Source organism: Staurois parvus, unplaced genomic scaffold, assembly GCF_062004578.1.
Source record: "Staurois parvus isolate SC_StPar_1 unplaced genomic scaffold, SC_StPar_1.0 ptg000031l, whole genome shotgun sequence".
NCBI lineage: Eukaryota > Metazoa > Chordata > Amphibia > Anura > Ranidae > Staurois > Staurois parvus.
Window position 1 is genome coordinate 4,032,797 of NW_028317827.1, and position 16,348 is coordinate 4,049,144.

General features: G+C 42.5%; 1 protein-coding gene across 2 annotated transcripts in view; it reads left to right on the forward strand.

Annotated features, from left to right (window-relative positions):
• The first annotated feature begins 276 nt into the window (after nt 1–276).
• GPD2 (glycerol-3-phosphate dehydrogenase 2) overlaps nt 277–16,348 on the forward strand; it is a 304,438-nt gene continuing 288,366 nt past the window's right edge. For both annotated transcript variants that reach the window (XM_089659673.1, XM_089659690.1), the window contains exon 1: nt 277–430. The gene's annotated coding sequence lies outside the window, so the exon portion shown is untranslated. The remainder of the gene's footprint in view (nt 431–16,348) is intronic.

A 16,348-nucleotide genomic window follows, 5' to 3' on the forward strand; every position in this document is an offset into this window, starting at 1 on the left:
CCGCCCCTGGTAATGAATATATGTTTGTTTTAAAGGGATGAGGCGGCAGCCCTATTTATTATATACAATGAACATTCCTCCTCCAGGCACTGTGTGAGGAAATCCCTGCCAAGCTCAGAGCCGCCTATTCCTGTCACAGCCGCTCTCACACCGGGAACAGCGAGTTTCCTCATACTGTGCAACACTGTAAATATACAGGGAGGCGGGCCATCGCTGCTTCTCATGATTGGCTACTGTTAGAGGCACTCTGGCAGCGGGTTGGCTGGCAGGGGTGTTGGTCAGGCTGTGTGTGCCGGGTTACTTCCGTGTTTGGATGCTGGCCTCCTGATCAGTGTGATGTGTGTGTGTCCATAGAGACCGGTGTCTTGGGACAGGAGTCGGGGCTGAGCCTGGACGGTACTGCTGAGGAGGAGCCCGGATCTACCTGGCTGTGAGTACCTGTGTCCCCTCCATCCCACACAGTGCCTGAACCTCCCCTGGGGACACACTGCTGACTGCTGCAGAACCTCTTTGCAGGCTGAGCTGTGTGTCAGTCAGGCTGGCAGCTCCCAACAAGACAGAAAACTGATTATGTACCCAAATGATATCTATCACTCCACAGTGCGGGGTCATGAATACATAGGTGGGATGCATATTAATTCTACATTCCTGTCCTCCTTGTTTGGTACTCTTAGTAATGATTGTGTGGCACGGTGAGGGTTAAGTCGCAGTCCATGTGTGTCAATCCATGTGTGTCGCTGAGCATGAGAGGGACACGCGGTGCACATGTGCTCGGTGTGGAGGAAGTGTGACTCAGCCGGTGATTCATGGAGGATTGTGTAAGTGATGGGAATTCCAGGAGGGAGAGGGCCCCAGAGGAGAGCATGCAAAGAAACCAAAAAAAGAGGGCGCAGCGGCCTTGTGCATCACCTTCAAAAATGCATTTATTTATTGTATACAAGGTGGTGATATACTCACAAAGGATGACATCATCATGTGAAGTACAGCAAGGTCCAATCACACTGGATGATATCTTGTTGGGATTTGTAGATCACCAAATACTGATGCGTTTCGAGCCTTAGCCTCTTCCTCAGAGCCTCGAAACGCGTCAGTATTTGGACGTCTACAAATCCCAACAAGATATCATCCAGTGTGATTGGACCTTGCTGTACTTCACATGATGATGTCATCCTTTGTGAGTATATCACCACCTTTTATACAATAAATGCATTTTTGAAGGTGATGCACAAGGCCGGTGCACCCTCTTTTTTTGTTTCTTTGCATGCAGTTCATTTGGATTCCCCTGGTCTGGTGAGGGCAGCTAGGCGTGCATCCTCTAGGCATCCTATGTGTGGTTGTAGTTGCTGTGGAGTCTATCATCCAGTGCAGGAATAGAAGTTTATGCTATTCTTTGTCGGCCCCAAAGGATACACCAAAGGGGACTTCTATCGGGGCCCCTTCCTGTCAGTGGGCCTGTGTTATGCTGTGTATATTGGGGTTCCTTCGTATCAGCGGGTGCATATTACATTTGATATATTGGGGCCCATTCATATGATCAGGCGTGCGCTATGTTCTGTATTTTGGGGCCCCTTTATATCAGTGGGTACACATTATGTTCAATATATTGGAGTCACCTCATATCGGTGGGCACACAATATGTTCGGTATATTGGGGCCACCTTGTATCAGTGGTTGCACGTTATGTTCAATATATCGGGGCCACCTTGTATCAGTGGTTGCACGTTATGTTCGATATATCGGGGCCACATTGTATCAGTGGGTGCACGTTATGTTCGATATATCGGGGCCACCTTGTATCAGTGGGTGCATGTTATATTCGATATATCGGGGCCACCTTGTATCAGTGGGTGCATGTTATATTCAATATATCGGGCCACCTTGTATCAGTGGGTGTACTTTATGTTTGGTATATTGGGGCCACCTTGTATCAGTGGGTGCATGTTATATTCGATATATCGGGCCACCTTGTATCAGTGGGTGCACATTATGTTTGCTATATTGTGGCCACCTCATATCAGTGGGTGCACGGTATGTTCGATATATTGGGGCCACCTTGTATCAGTGTGTGCACGTTATGTTCGATATATTGGGACTACCTTGTATCAGTGGGTTAACATTATGTTCAATATATTGGGGCCACCTTGTATCAGTGGGTGCACGTTATGTTCGATATATTGGGACTACCTTGTATCAGTGGGTGCACGTTATGTTCGATATATTGGGACTACCTTGTATCAGTGGCTGCACGTTATGTTCGATATATTGGGGCCACCTTGTATCAGTGGGTTAACATTATGTTCAATATATTGGGGCCACCTTGTATCAGTGGGTGCACGTTATGTTCGATATATTGGGACTACCTTGTATCAGTGGGTGCACGTTATGTTCGATATATTGGGACTACCTTGTATCAGTGGCTGCACGTTATGTTCGATATATTGGGACTACCTTGTATCAGTGGGTTCATGTTTATGTTTGATATATAGCAGCCCCTTAATATCAGTGGGTGCACGTTTTCATTATATTGGGACTTCTTTTGTATCAGTGGGTGTACTTTATGTTCGATATATTGCAGCCCCTTAGGGTTCATGTTATGTTCGATATATTGGAGCCACCTCATATCAGTGGGTTTATGTTCGATATATTGGGGCCACCTTGTATCAGTGGGTGCACGTTATGTTCGATATATTGGGACTCATTCATATGATAAGGCATGCGTTATGCACTGTATATTAGGGCCCCTTTATATCAGTGGGTTCATGTTATTTTCAATATATTGGGGCCCCTTCGCATCAGTGGTTGCACTTTGTTTGATACATTGGAGCCCTTTCATATCAGTGGGTGCATGTTATGTTCTATATATTGGGGTCACCTCATATCAGTGGGTGCACATTATGTTCGATATATTGGGGCCCCTTTCGTATCAGTGGGCACACATTATGTTCAATATATAACTTTAACGTGTTCAATAAGCTTTGGCAATAAAACCTGGAAGCTGATTGGTTTCTATGCAGAGCTGCACCAGATTTTGCACCATGCAGTTTTAATAAACAACCCTTGGTGTGTTCAGTATATTGGGGCCCGTCATATCAGTGGGTGCACATTATGATTTGTATTTTGGGACCCCTTCATATCAGTGGTTGCACATTATGATTTGTATTTTGGGGCCCCGTCATATCAGTGGGTGCACATTATGATTTGTATTTTGGGACCCCTTCATATCAGTGGTTGCACATTATGATTTGTATTTTGGGGCCCCGTCATATCAGTGGTTGCACATTATGATTTGTATTTTGGGGCCCCGTCATATCAGTGGTTGCACATTATGATTTGTATATTGGGGCCCCTTCATATCAGTGGGTGCACAGTATGATTTGTATTTTGGGGCCCCGTCATATCAGTGGTTGCACATTATGATTTGTATATTGGGGCCCCTTCATATCAGTGGGTGCACATTATGATTTGTATTTTGGGGCCCCGTCATATCAGTGGTTGCACATTATGATTTGTATATTGGGGCCCCTTCATATCAGTGGGTGCACATTATGATTTGTATATTGGGGCCCCTTCATATCAGTGGGTGCACATTATGATTTGTATATTGGGGCCCCTTCATATCAGTGGGTGCACATTATGATTTGTATATTGGGGCCCCTTCATATCAGTGGGTGCACATTATGATTTGTATATTGGGGCCCCTTCATATCAGTGGGTGCACATTATGATTTGTATATTGGGGCCCCTTCATATCAGTGGGTGCACATTATGATTTGTATATTGGGGCCCCTTCATATCAGTGGGTGCACATTATGATTTGTATATTGGGGCCCCTTCATATCAGTGGGTGCACATTATGATTTGTATATGGGGGCTCCTTCACACCAGTTGTGTAAAATAACATCTCCTGCTGGGCAGTGCAACATTGGGATGTATCAAACTGTTTACAGTTTCCTTTTTTTTCTTTATTGAAGTAACACTGTTGCAAAGCGCTGCGTTATATTAGGTCATTGTCACTAATTGGATTGGAAGTTTGAAAAGCCCATCTCTGGTGTGCACTGCATTAAAAGAAGCACGTTTCCATTGTTATGCAGCACAAAGCATATTATGTGTCAACTAGAGATGAGCTTGGGCATGCTTGAATGCCCTTCCAGAACTCATGTGGCCAAGACCCGCAAGGAAGCTGTCACCTGTAATGGACCAATCAACTGCAGCGAGAAATATCAATGTCCTGCATCTGCATGTATACAGGAGGTGTGTACACATGCCCCTGTGGGGTGGAAAATGCTTTGACTGTAATTGATTGACCCATGATAGGTGAGGGAGGTGGGCTGTCCCTGCTCTACTGTCATCTCCACCTAGAATTAAGTGGTTGCAAAGGTTGCAGGTTTCTTACCTTTATGCATTCTATGCATGAAGGTAAAAAAACCTTCTGTGTGTTGCTAAGCCAACAGCACCCCCTAATACTTACCTGAGCCCCCTCTCAATTTAGTGATGTGCATGAGAGCTTTGGGTCTCCCAAGTCTCCATCTCTTCATTTGGTGAGACACAGTAACGGGAGCCATTAGCTCCCACAGCTGTCAATCACAGCCAGTGAGGAGAGATCAGGGGGTGGGGCAAAGCTGTGGCTCTGTGTCTTGTGGATGCATAGGGCAGGGCTCAGGAGCAAGCACACACCAGTGCCCCCATAGCAAGCGGCTTGCTATTGGTGGCACTGGTCGAAGAGGAGTAACCAGAAGTGCCAGTGGGGGACTCCAGAAGAGGAGGATCGGGGCTGCTTTGTGCAAAACTATACCACAGAGCAGGTAAGTATGTCGTGTTTGTTATTTAAAAAACCCCAGAATGTTTGGTATCTTTTTAATTTTTACAGAATGTGCTTAGAGAGGTGATGGTCAGTAACATGTTGGTCAGTAACTGTTCCCCATGTGTCATTTGTGGTCATTCATCACATGACAGATCACATGACCGAGCGCAGAGGACGCTTGGAGGACTACTCTGCACTGCAGCCCAAAGCAGCTTTCCTTTACAGCTCTGCTGTAAGATGTAATTGATTATTTCGTTTCTGCTGAGTCAGCTCTGCAAAACTCGCTACAGATATAGACAGCGGAAGAGGACAGCAACAGGGATTTATCATTTGTAGGATCTGGGACAAACCCTGCACTGGGGCCCATGCACCTGTGGTTACAGAAGTCTATATGGGAATTTTGTTAATGCACCCAAAATGCATGAAGTTGCATTTGTGATGCATATAACAAATGCTCTATATGCTGATCTTAAATGAATTGTGATATTGACAATCATTTGACTAAACTACATATACCCAGTGAAGTGACTGTCCTCAGGCCATACACAGAGAAGAAACAAATTCTCCTAAACAAGTTGTTCCTGTCTATCTGCAGTCTTCTATTCTCTACAGCCGATCAAAGTCCAGAATTTATAAAGCTTGTCTGAGAGTTCAGAAAAAGGGGGCAGAGAGCTGTTATATACTGCAGAGTTCAGCGAGGAGAGCTCTGAGAGGTGATTGGAGAAAATGAAAACCCCTCCACACAGGAACAGAGCTGAGGCTGTGCATCAGCTGGAGGTCCCTACCCTGTCAGCATTTATTTCTTGGTGTCAGAAAAACTTGTCAAAAGGGACTCATGCAGGTAGCAGAGGAATGAAGCAGCAGACAGAAATGACACTTAGAGCCAGTTCACACTAATGCGGTGTGGGATTTGCAGTGATTCCTGTGCATTTAACACCCATGCAATCCAATTCCGGTGCAGAAAAAAAAAACGGTTCTGCACCTTTACAGTGCGGTGGGGTTTGAGCCATACAAAATGAATGGCTCAAATTGCACCACAAACGAATGGCATGTGTGAATCACATGCAGTTTCCCGCACCGCGTTATTGTGAACCGGCTCTTAGAGCACCTAATTGAGACAAGTACACATTAAAGAGGGATATGCTTTGTTCATATTTCATATTTGAGGTTTACAACCACTTTAAAGGGAGAATCATATTGGTTGCTAAGAACCAAATTAATTGCATTTGTCTGAATTCTTAAATTCTGAGCCCACAGCCTGGATCACACTTATTGGTAGGTTCTCCTGGCTATGTATGCATGACAGGTGCTCCTATTGTGGTGTTTTAGGGAAGGAGTCCTTTGTTATATCAGCTGGAGGTGACAAAAAGTGGTTTCTCATATAGATCTTTCTGTTGATCTTTCTTCCCCTTACTAGGAGGAAACATGTTGACAGTCTCTACTACGATCCTTTCAAGATTGGCAAACTACCTAACTGTCATTGACAAGATAGCAGGCTATTTCAGGTTGTGAAAGGTCATCCTTGTGTACTAGAGATGAACTATGGCAGCTGTAGTCTAAAATTATAAGTGGGGTTCTGCGGCCTGTATGAGTGTTTTTCAAATGTCAGCTGAAGAAATTCCTAGGGAGCTCACAGACTTTGGTACCATGATGAACGAATATGAAGATGTGTTGATAATACTGTTATACTAACATGCAAAAAAAGCCAAAAAAGATCAGGTTGATTAAAGGACACATTTCTAATTAACGCAAGATGCACGTATGTATAATGGGACTAATAAAAACCAGTAAATACAGCCAGATCACATTTTAACAATGTTCCTAGATATGGAGAAAAGATCTTTCTGCACCTTCATCAACATCCTGATTTGGGTTCTCTATGAAGTTCATACACTTCTTCCCAAAGTATGGTGTGATGGCACACGGGAACTGTTTCAACCTCCACTTTAGTAGAAATCCATTGTGGACATTGGAAGAAATGCCCTGCAATACATGGCTTACATTTCAGAAATGCTTGCTGAATTGGCAAACATTTGAGCTGTGGGTGCCCCTGTTGGCTTTACTGATTTGGACGATCAACTTTTGTCAGAGGAGCCAGGTGGAAAATTGTTGGCTGAACAGTGAATGGATCCAGTCACTGTTTTGGTATTCTGGTGCTAGAATACACTAACCGGCAGGAGAGATTTGTCCATTCACACTGTTTATCGTGGATAGGGGAATCTGTTCGGTTGAATGAAAGAAATATATAGGTGTATGTCCAACTATTCTATGGATCTATAGGCTTCATGCTTTCTATGCATGAAGGTAAAAAACTTTCAGTGTACAACCCCCCCCCCCCCCAATACTTCCAGTGCGATCCAGCGTTGTGCATGACAGCAGCTGCTCTCTCAGGTCTCTCCCTCCCCATTGGCTGAGACACAGCAGCTGCTGTCAATCACAGCCAATGAAGAGAACATGTGGGGCGGGACGTACCCCAAGAACAAGCAGCTTGCTCTGGGGGCACTGGGCAAGGGGGAGGGGACAGGAGTGCTAGCCGGGGACCCGAGAAGAGCAGGATCGGGGCTGCTCTGTGCAAAGCCAGAGCAGGTAAGTATAACATACAACACAAAAACAACACAAAATCTGAAATTAAAATAACACAAATAAATAAACACTAAATTTATAATAAGTGTCCGTGAAAAAAAATATATATATAAGTCCTTATTCCCATCAAAACCAATAAAAAAAATCAATCAAAAATCTTCCAAATGTGCTTCCACCTATCCACCACGTGAGAAATAATGTTGACCGCACTCACCAGATGGAGGTGAGTAGTGAGCCTTATAGGATATAAGGGATCCTATAACCCCTCCAAAGGAACTCAAATCTCCTTCTTCACCCTGCTATGGTATAGCCCTCATCTCCACTCTATTTCTCCATGGATTCCTCAATAGTGTGCAGAGAAAAAAACTACATAGTATAATACTGCCACTTCATATAGAATATAAAGATAGAATAAGGCCACTCACATGTTTAAATAAATATAAAAGCCTTGTTTAATAGCCTCAATGGCTTCAAGATAACAAATTTTCAGAATGTAGATATAGGGATCTCTTGCTTCTATAGTCACTGCAGAGCATGAACAGCCTTCCACCTCCAAGATGGCCGCTTGAACCGCATAAGCTGGCGTGCGTTCCAAACACCGGAAGTGACGTTAACCAGAATGACAGTGGACCGGAAGTGCGTCAACGCGTTTCGCCCCACCCACAGGGCGTTTTGTTATTTAAAAAAAATTTTGGAACCTTTTAGAATCAATATAAGGCTGAGCATACATAGTTTTGTTTTTTTTTTTTTTGTTTTTTTTTTAATAAAAATTCAACACATTGAAGTTGATCCACTAAAACACTCCCCTCCACATTGTTGAATTAAAAAATATATTTAGGGCCTGTTTCGATCTGTGTTTTGTGGAACACACAAAACTATGAGTGTTATGATGCAGCTCCATTTGTTTTGAAAGGCATCCCTCAGACCTAGGATGGGCAGCACAACGAGTTTGCTTTCTAGCGCACCTCCATGCAGTGAACAATCAATCAAAGTGTTGTGGTTCATTGGAGTTGATTTTCTAAAACTCAAGAGTGCAAAATCTGGTGCACCTCTGCATAGAAACTAATCAGCTTCCAGGGTTTTTTTGTCAAAGCTTAATTGCTTTGACAAAAAAGCTCATTCCCCTCAGCCACTTCCTACTGTACCTTTACCCCCTCCCTCCTAGATTGTAAGCTCGAAAGAGTAGGGCCCTCTTACCCCTCGTACGTTGTTTGTTATTGGTGTACTGTGCCATGTATTGTCCCCCCTCTATTGTACAGCGCTGAGCAAACCCTTTGGCGCTATATAAACTCATAGTAATAATAATAATAATAGTAATAATTGAACAAACTGAATTAAGAAGCTGATTGGCTACCATGCACAATTGCACCAGATTTTGCACTCTCCAGTTTTAGCAGGTGAATCCCAATGTGTTGTAAAAGGGATGCATTTCCATTAAAATTTGTGGTATGTTACCAACCTATTCAAAATGAATGGATTGTCTTAAAGTGGCTGTACACCTCAGAAATGAAATATGAGCAAAATATATCCCTCTATAGTGTGTACTTGTCTCAATCCAGAGAACGAAGTGTAATTTTGTCTGCTGCCTCGTTCCTCTGCTATCAGCATGAGTTACTTCTGACAATTATTTCTGACACCGAGAGAAAAATGGTGATGGGAGGGACCTCCAGCAGATGGACGCCTTAGCTCTGTTCCTGTGAGCTGTGTGGAGGGGGTGTGTCACTTCCCTACAATCAGCTCTCCGAGTTCTCCTCACTGAGTGTAAGTTCAGCTCCCCGCCCCCTTTTTTCTGAACTCTCAGACAAGCTTTATAAATTCTGCACTTTGAGTGGATGTAGAGAAGAGAAGACTGCTGATAAACAGGTACAACATGTAGGAGGATTTGTTTCACCTCTGCGTGTCACCTGAGGCCAGTCGTTTCCCTGGGTATATGTAATGCACATGCCTAACTGCAAAGCTTAGTGAATGGACCCTTAATGACTATATTAATTGCCAATTTTTCCCTAGGAGTTCAAACTACATATACTTCAAAACTGACTTTTACCTGCCATTTTATTTGCAAATTTTGAATGCCTAGCCGTTTTAACTTGTCAAGTGCTTTTCATTCTCGCACTGTACTTACCGAACATGTTGGTGCCATACTTGCAGTTGTGGCCAAGTTCTGGTCAAATTTGCACTCTTCATGGCTTGAAGGTGTCTTTCAAAATAAAACCAGTTCTCTTAGTTGAAAGCTGTGCGTGCTGAGCTTTGTGTTTGGTATTCTCATTCTCTCTCTCTCTGAATTAACCACTTCAAGTCCGGACACTTTTACCCCCTTCCTGCCCAGGCCAATTTTCAGCTTTCAGCACTATCACACTTTGAATGACAATTGCGCGGTCATGCAACACTGTATCCATATGAATCTTTTAGCATTTTTTTGAGACAGATAAAGTTTATGTTGATAAAGCTTATATTTATTCTCCCCTGGGATTTTTATTTTTTTTGCTATATAATTGAAAAAGTCCAAAAATGTTGAAAAAAAAGTGTTTTTCTTATAAAATTTTGCAAATAAATAATATTTCATCATAAATCTTGGCCAAAATTTATTCAGTTATCTTTTTATTAAAAAAAAAATAACCGAAATTAGTTTATAATCAAAAATTATAATTTTTTAACTTTTTTTACTTTATTTTTTTATATTGTTTTTTTTTAATTTACATACTGTCACCCTAGCAGTACAGTGTCACCACGGTGACACTGTACTACTTGCGGGGGGTGATGAAGATTTTTTTTTTTTTACACTGATTGCTTTTACACCCATAAAGGCTGTAAAAGCAATCAGTTCTCCTTCTCTCTGGCTGCATTCTTGCAGCCATTGAGAAATACTGTGTGAGCTGTGATTGGTCACAGCTTGTCACATGGTACAAGGCTGTTGTGGATAGCCTTGTACCATGTGACCTCTGTGATCATTCACAGATTTCACACGTAGTAAGCAATGATGTCAGAAATGATATCTTGCTTACTACTCTGCATGTGATCAATGATTGGCCAATCAGTGATCACATGATCGGGACCTCGCACAGAGGTCCCGTATGACGATCGGTGTTCCACTGTGTCCAGAGGACACAGAGAGCACCGGATCACGGTGCTGCACGCTCCCAGGTAGCGCGCACAAGCAGGGGGCAGGTGGGCCGTTTATAAATGGCCACCCGCCCCTTCACTGCCACCATCCAACCGTTTATATACAATGGCCGGACGGGAGGTAGTTAAGAGCGTGTTGCAGGAAAAGGCCTTTTTTTTTTTTCCACAATGTATGGTGACTGGTATATTTCTCTCTAGTGTAGACATGCTGCATTCTGGATCAAGTCTAGTATCATCTGAACTCAGGAGATTTACGGTAATATGAAAGGATTAGTCATTGTTTATGTTGTGACCCCCAAGTGTCATTGTCAGTAAAGGAAGTGAAAAGAAATCTCTCTAATATGACAATTAAAGAATTGATAGGGTTTAAATCCATCCCCTGCCCTACCCAAAACTAAAGAAGTAGAGTTGGCTATACCTTAAGGGGATATAATAGGGCAGTTTGGAGGGCATTTGGATGTAGCAGAGCTTAATAGGTGCTTCAGATAAAGAAGCCCAGTCACAAATGTAGCCACTGTAATCTCTATTTCTTTGACGGACTCCAAATTTTCCATCATATTTAGGTTGACCCGGGTCATCCTTTAAGGTGGACGTTCCTAGTAGAGCTCCCTATGGCATTGAGATAATAGTTGATGTTCCAGTAGCCAATGTTTATAGCCAGATATTTGTTTATGGCCTTTATAGTCTTGATATTAGAACTGCCTGCCCAGAGTGAGTGCGTCATGTACAGATCAACAGGCAACAGGTTATGTGTGATTGTTTTTTTTAATTTTATCTCTTTGTGGGAATTAAATTCCCTGGGGGTGTTGGGTACCTGCACCCCCGCCCATTTTTTTATTATAAATAGGGCTTCCTGATTCCACCATGAGAGTTTGGACATTCATTCTAGGAGCAGCTAAAAAAGGTCTAGTGTGCATGAGGCCCAAGGAGTTGACCAGATATTGGCCCTTTCCAAGGAGAATGAGTACATGGGTATATTAGTACCTATTCCCACAAAGAGTTAAAAGAAAAACAAAATCACTCGCACGCATGCATAATTTAAATGTCCTTCAATTAAATAAAAATTAAAACACAAAAATATTTTGAAAGAATAAAATGTATTAATATCCCTAGAACAAAATGTACATCAGTCACTCATCCATAGATGTAATCCATGCCAATAACGATGATCCCTCACCCACTGATCTGTACCTGCTGCATTACTACCACAAAACGACAAATTCCCTGCTACCACAATTAACATCTAACACTGGAAAATGGCCAATGACATGACTGATTCTTGGTGGTAAATTTGAATTACCACACTGGAGAATATGTAATTTATCAGTGGGAGTGCATCATGTAAAGCCCATCCAAATTCTGACACCTTTGACGTCTGCGATGTTTGGATTCAGGTTTGTAGATCTTGACTATTTTTGATGGTGAACTGAACACAGACTGTTCCTGCAATGTTAATCAACAACAGGTAAAAAGAAAAAACAATGAAGACATGAAAAAGATAAGGCACAAACAAGTGCATGATAAAGCAATATTTAAAGTAGTGAACCATTACATATACCCAGTGAAGTTAATGGCCTCGAGTGATACACAGAGATAAAAAAAATGCTCCTACCTAAGCTGTACCTGTCTATCTGCAGTCTTCTCTTTTCTTCTCTAGATCTAGATTTTCGCACTGTTAGTGGGTTAATTCGTCGGCCTTTTTTGCGTTTTCTCCACTTTTGGATTATTGGTCATGTTGGAAAATTTGTGGAAAACGACCGATTTTCACGTCAACGATGGTCAAATCGTACGATCGTTTTTAAGAAAAAAATATGCGCATGAGCTGTGGCCTGTTATATGTCATGATTTTTATGACTTGGTCGGCCGATTTTCATAATAATTGGTGGTTACGTCAGTTTAACGAACGACCGATGTTTCGTTTATCGGACAAAAAACGGACGGTTTTCGAGCCGTCTATGGCCTGCATAAGAGTTCAGAAAAAAAGGGGCAGAGAGCTGACATTGCACACTACAGAGTTCAGTGAGGAGAGTACTGAGAGCTGATTGGAGGGCAGGGACCCTTCACACAGCTCACAGGAACAGAGTTGAGGCTGTCAATTAGCTGGAGGCCCCTCCCCTGTCACCATTTTTTTTCTGGTGTCAGGAAAGCTTGTCAGAGGTGACTCATGCTGCTAGCAGAGAAACAAAGCAGGAGACAGAAATTACACTAATGCAGGCCATAGATGGTTTGTTTATCGGCTGATTTTTCGTCTGAAAGAATAATCGGCCGATTTTCGCACTGTTAGTGGAGCAGTGGCGTTGGCTGATTTTCGTGGTTCCTCCTCATTTCATTTTTTGGTCATGCTGGAAAATTCGTGAAAAACGACCAATTTTAGAAATCATTGGTGACAACATCGATTTACAAAACGAACGATGTTTTGTTTTTCGGACAACAAAATCGGCCAATAAATGAACCGTCTATGGCCTGCATTAGTGCTTTTACTTGAGACAAGTGCACACTATAAAGGGGTATGCTTTGTTCATATTTCATGTCTGAGGTTTACAACCTCTTTAACTCTCCAGGATCGACCAAAAGTTGAAATATCAGTTTTGAGTGGACTGACCCTTTAACCTAGTTTTCATTTTGGTGATTGCTCTAGGCAAAACATTCACTTTGTTTATGGATCTAGTCCTTTACAACAAGCTGTTTGTTATCTCGTTTCAGCTTTCTTTGGGTTTTACCGACACTGGATGGTTTTGCTATGTCTGATTTTATTTTCAATGTTTTAATATTACACTGAAGACATTAACGAAGGAGTAACCTCAAACTAGAACTGAAACTGTTTTTCTTTCTGTTCGTGGAAACTTCCCACAAAACTGCTTCTATAGCTTCAACTTGGATGGAAGTGAATCTTTCAACAAAGTATTGATGTGTTGTATTTCTCTCGTGGCTGAGTCTGAGGGCCAAGTCTTAGAATATAAAGATAGTATTGAGAAGGACGACGTGATTAAAGATTTCTGGGAATGTGTTTTTCATGTTTCCATATAATTGATGTTCAGGGTAAAGTGATGTGCATTGGAAAAGAATCGTTGGCAATTTTCTGGAAGGGGATGTAGCAAAATAATCGGGTCCAAACTAGGAACATCATTCACTGCATTCCTATTGGAACTAGCTTCGGAAAAAATTAGTAAAACATTTTCTATTAGTTTAATAGCCACCTTGTGCCTTATATCAGTTATCAATTGTCAGCAAAATACATCCCTTATAAATTCTTTTTTATAAATAATTGTATAAATTAAAAGTTGCCATTATGACCAGCCAATACTTCAGGGAGAGCGGCTGTATAACTGTCTGTTTTTAGTCTTCCCTTGGCAATACTGATGTGCCCCAAGTTTGTGGGAAGTTTACATAATTAGTCTGGCTAAAAAAAAAAGGCAAAAGTCCATCCAGTTCAACCAAAAAAAAATAATAAAAAGTTCATCCTATACCCACAATGGATCTAGAGGTAGGCAAAAAACCCAGCAAAGCATGATCCAATTTGCTCCCAAGAGGCAATCGGATATTCTCTTCATCGATTTTACCTATAACTGTTAGTACCCAGTTACATTCTGTGTATCTAGGAAAGAATCCAGGTCGTTTTTAAAGCAATCCGCTGAGCTGACCAGAACCAGCTCTTCAGGGAGTCTATTCCGCATTTTCACAGCTCTCACTGTGAAGAAACCTTTCTGTGTTTGGATATTACATTTCTTTTCCTCCAGACGTAAAGAGTGCCCCCTTGTCCTCTGTGATGACCTCAGGGTGAATATCTCTACACCGAGTTCACTATATAAACCACTGATGTATTTATACATGTTGATCATATCCCCCCTTAATCTCCTCCTCTCAAGAGAATAAATTCAGTTCCTCTAATCTTTCCTCATAGCTGAGCTCCTCCATGCCTCGTATCAGTTTTGTTGCCCTTCTCTGTACTTTCTCCAGTTCCCCAATGTTCTTTCTGTGAATTGGTGCCCAAAACTGAACTGCATGTTCCAGATGAGGTCTTACTAATGATTTGTACCGAAGTAGAATGATATATCTCTCTCTGGAGTCTATACCTCTTTTAATACTTTATTTTTGTTGTTTTTTTTTTTTGTTAGAAAAGGTGAACTAACCCTTTAAAAAAGAAAACTGATGCAGCTACCACAACTTATGACTGATAAACTGCATTTTATTTACATGTTTGTTCTTGGGTCTAGAGTTTATTAGTGAGGAACTTTAAGAGTGTGTTTGGGGTGGGGGTGATGGGGTGCATTCACACCTGCAGATGCACCCTACCAGCTATTATATGCAAGAACACCAGCAGGGGTTCCCGTGAATAGCTGCGATTAGACAGTCCCACTGAAAGCAATGGGTGGCTGCCAGCTCTCAGCTAATGTAATCAGCATGTAATCACTCATGCAGATTACACAGGCTGCCTGTGTCCAGGGCCGTCTGGACATGATCGCAGCATTAGAGACTACATACAAGTGGGCGTAATTAGCTGCGAGAGCCAGCAGTCTCTTATTGCTTTCAATGGGGCTGTCTACTCACAGCTAATCACAGGAACCCGTGTTGGGGATCTCCTATGTAATTGCTTGCAGGGTGCATTCGCAGGTGTGAATGTACCCTAAAGGGATTAGTTTAGAACTTTTTTTTGCTGCATTCACACTTTTGCAGTGTGTTAGCAGTACTGTGTTAATGTGCATTGTGTTAGGGCAGCCAATGGTTTTTTTTTTTAAGAAGCTCACTAGCAAGCTCAAATAAACCCAAAAAGATGCATGTTCTTTTTTTTTTTTTTTTTTTCGTGCCATAAAGAATTAAAGTGGTTGTAAAGGCTGATGGCTTTTACCTTCTCTGTGTTGCTCCCCCACAGCCATCCAATAGTTACCTGAGCCCCCTCACGATCCAGCAATGTGCACGGGGGGCCTCGGCTGTCCCGGTTCTCTCCCTCCTTATTGTCTGAGACACAGTAGAGGGAGTCATTGGCTCTCACTGCTGTCAATCACAGCCAGTGAGGAGAGAGCAGGCCTCAGGCCAAGTTGTGGATCTTATGGATGCATAGAGCAGGGCTTGAAGTGAGCACTCACCAGTGCCCCTATAGCGTGCTGCTTTCTATTGGAGGCACTGGTCAAGGGGAAGGAGCCAGAAGCACCAGTGGGTGACCCGAGAAGATAAGGATCGGGGCTGCTTTGTGCAAAACCACTGCACAGAGCAGCTAAGTATAACATTTGTCATTTGAAAAAAAAAAAACAAAAACCCTGAACCTTTAATATCACTTTAATAGCAGTGCAGCACCACAACATGCAACGCTTGGGTTCTCACCGTGGTAACATGCATATTCCCATAGCACAGATATGTTTAGCTTACAAACGTCCATGGGCAGGGCCCTCCTGATCCTCTTTCTTGAATTTTATCGTAAAGCCTGGTACGCACTAAAGGTTTTTTTTTGTTCAGCCCCCTGTACTAACAAAAGCAAAGTTAGTGCAGCAATCTCCCCGGCTGTGCTATTGTGTTCTGACAGGGGACCAGCCACAGGTCAGCTCTTAAAGCCATTGTCAGTGCTGATCGGATGCTGCTTTTCTAGCATGGCCGTTCGGCAGAAGCCGGTCATGAGACTGGCTTCTTTTGGACAGGGAGCATAAATTCGGCCGATTTCTACTGTACCGGCTGATTTTGGCAGATATTCAGCCCGTGTGTATCCAGCATAACTGTACTATCTCCCTTTATTTTGCTGCACAATCTGTGGGGGCTATATAAATCCTGGATAAAAATATTAACTACTTTAGGCATGTTCATTACCGGCAGTTGTTGCAAATCCAATTTGTATGGGGCCGACCACACAGCTATA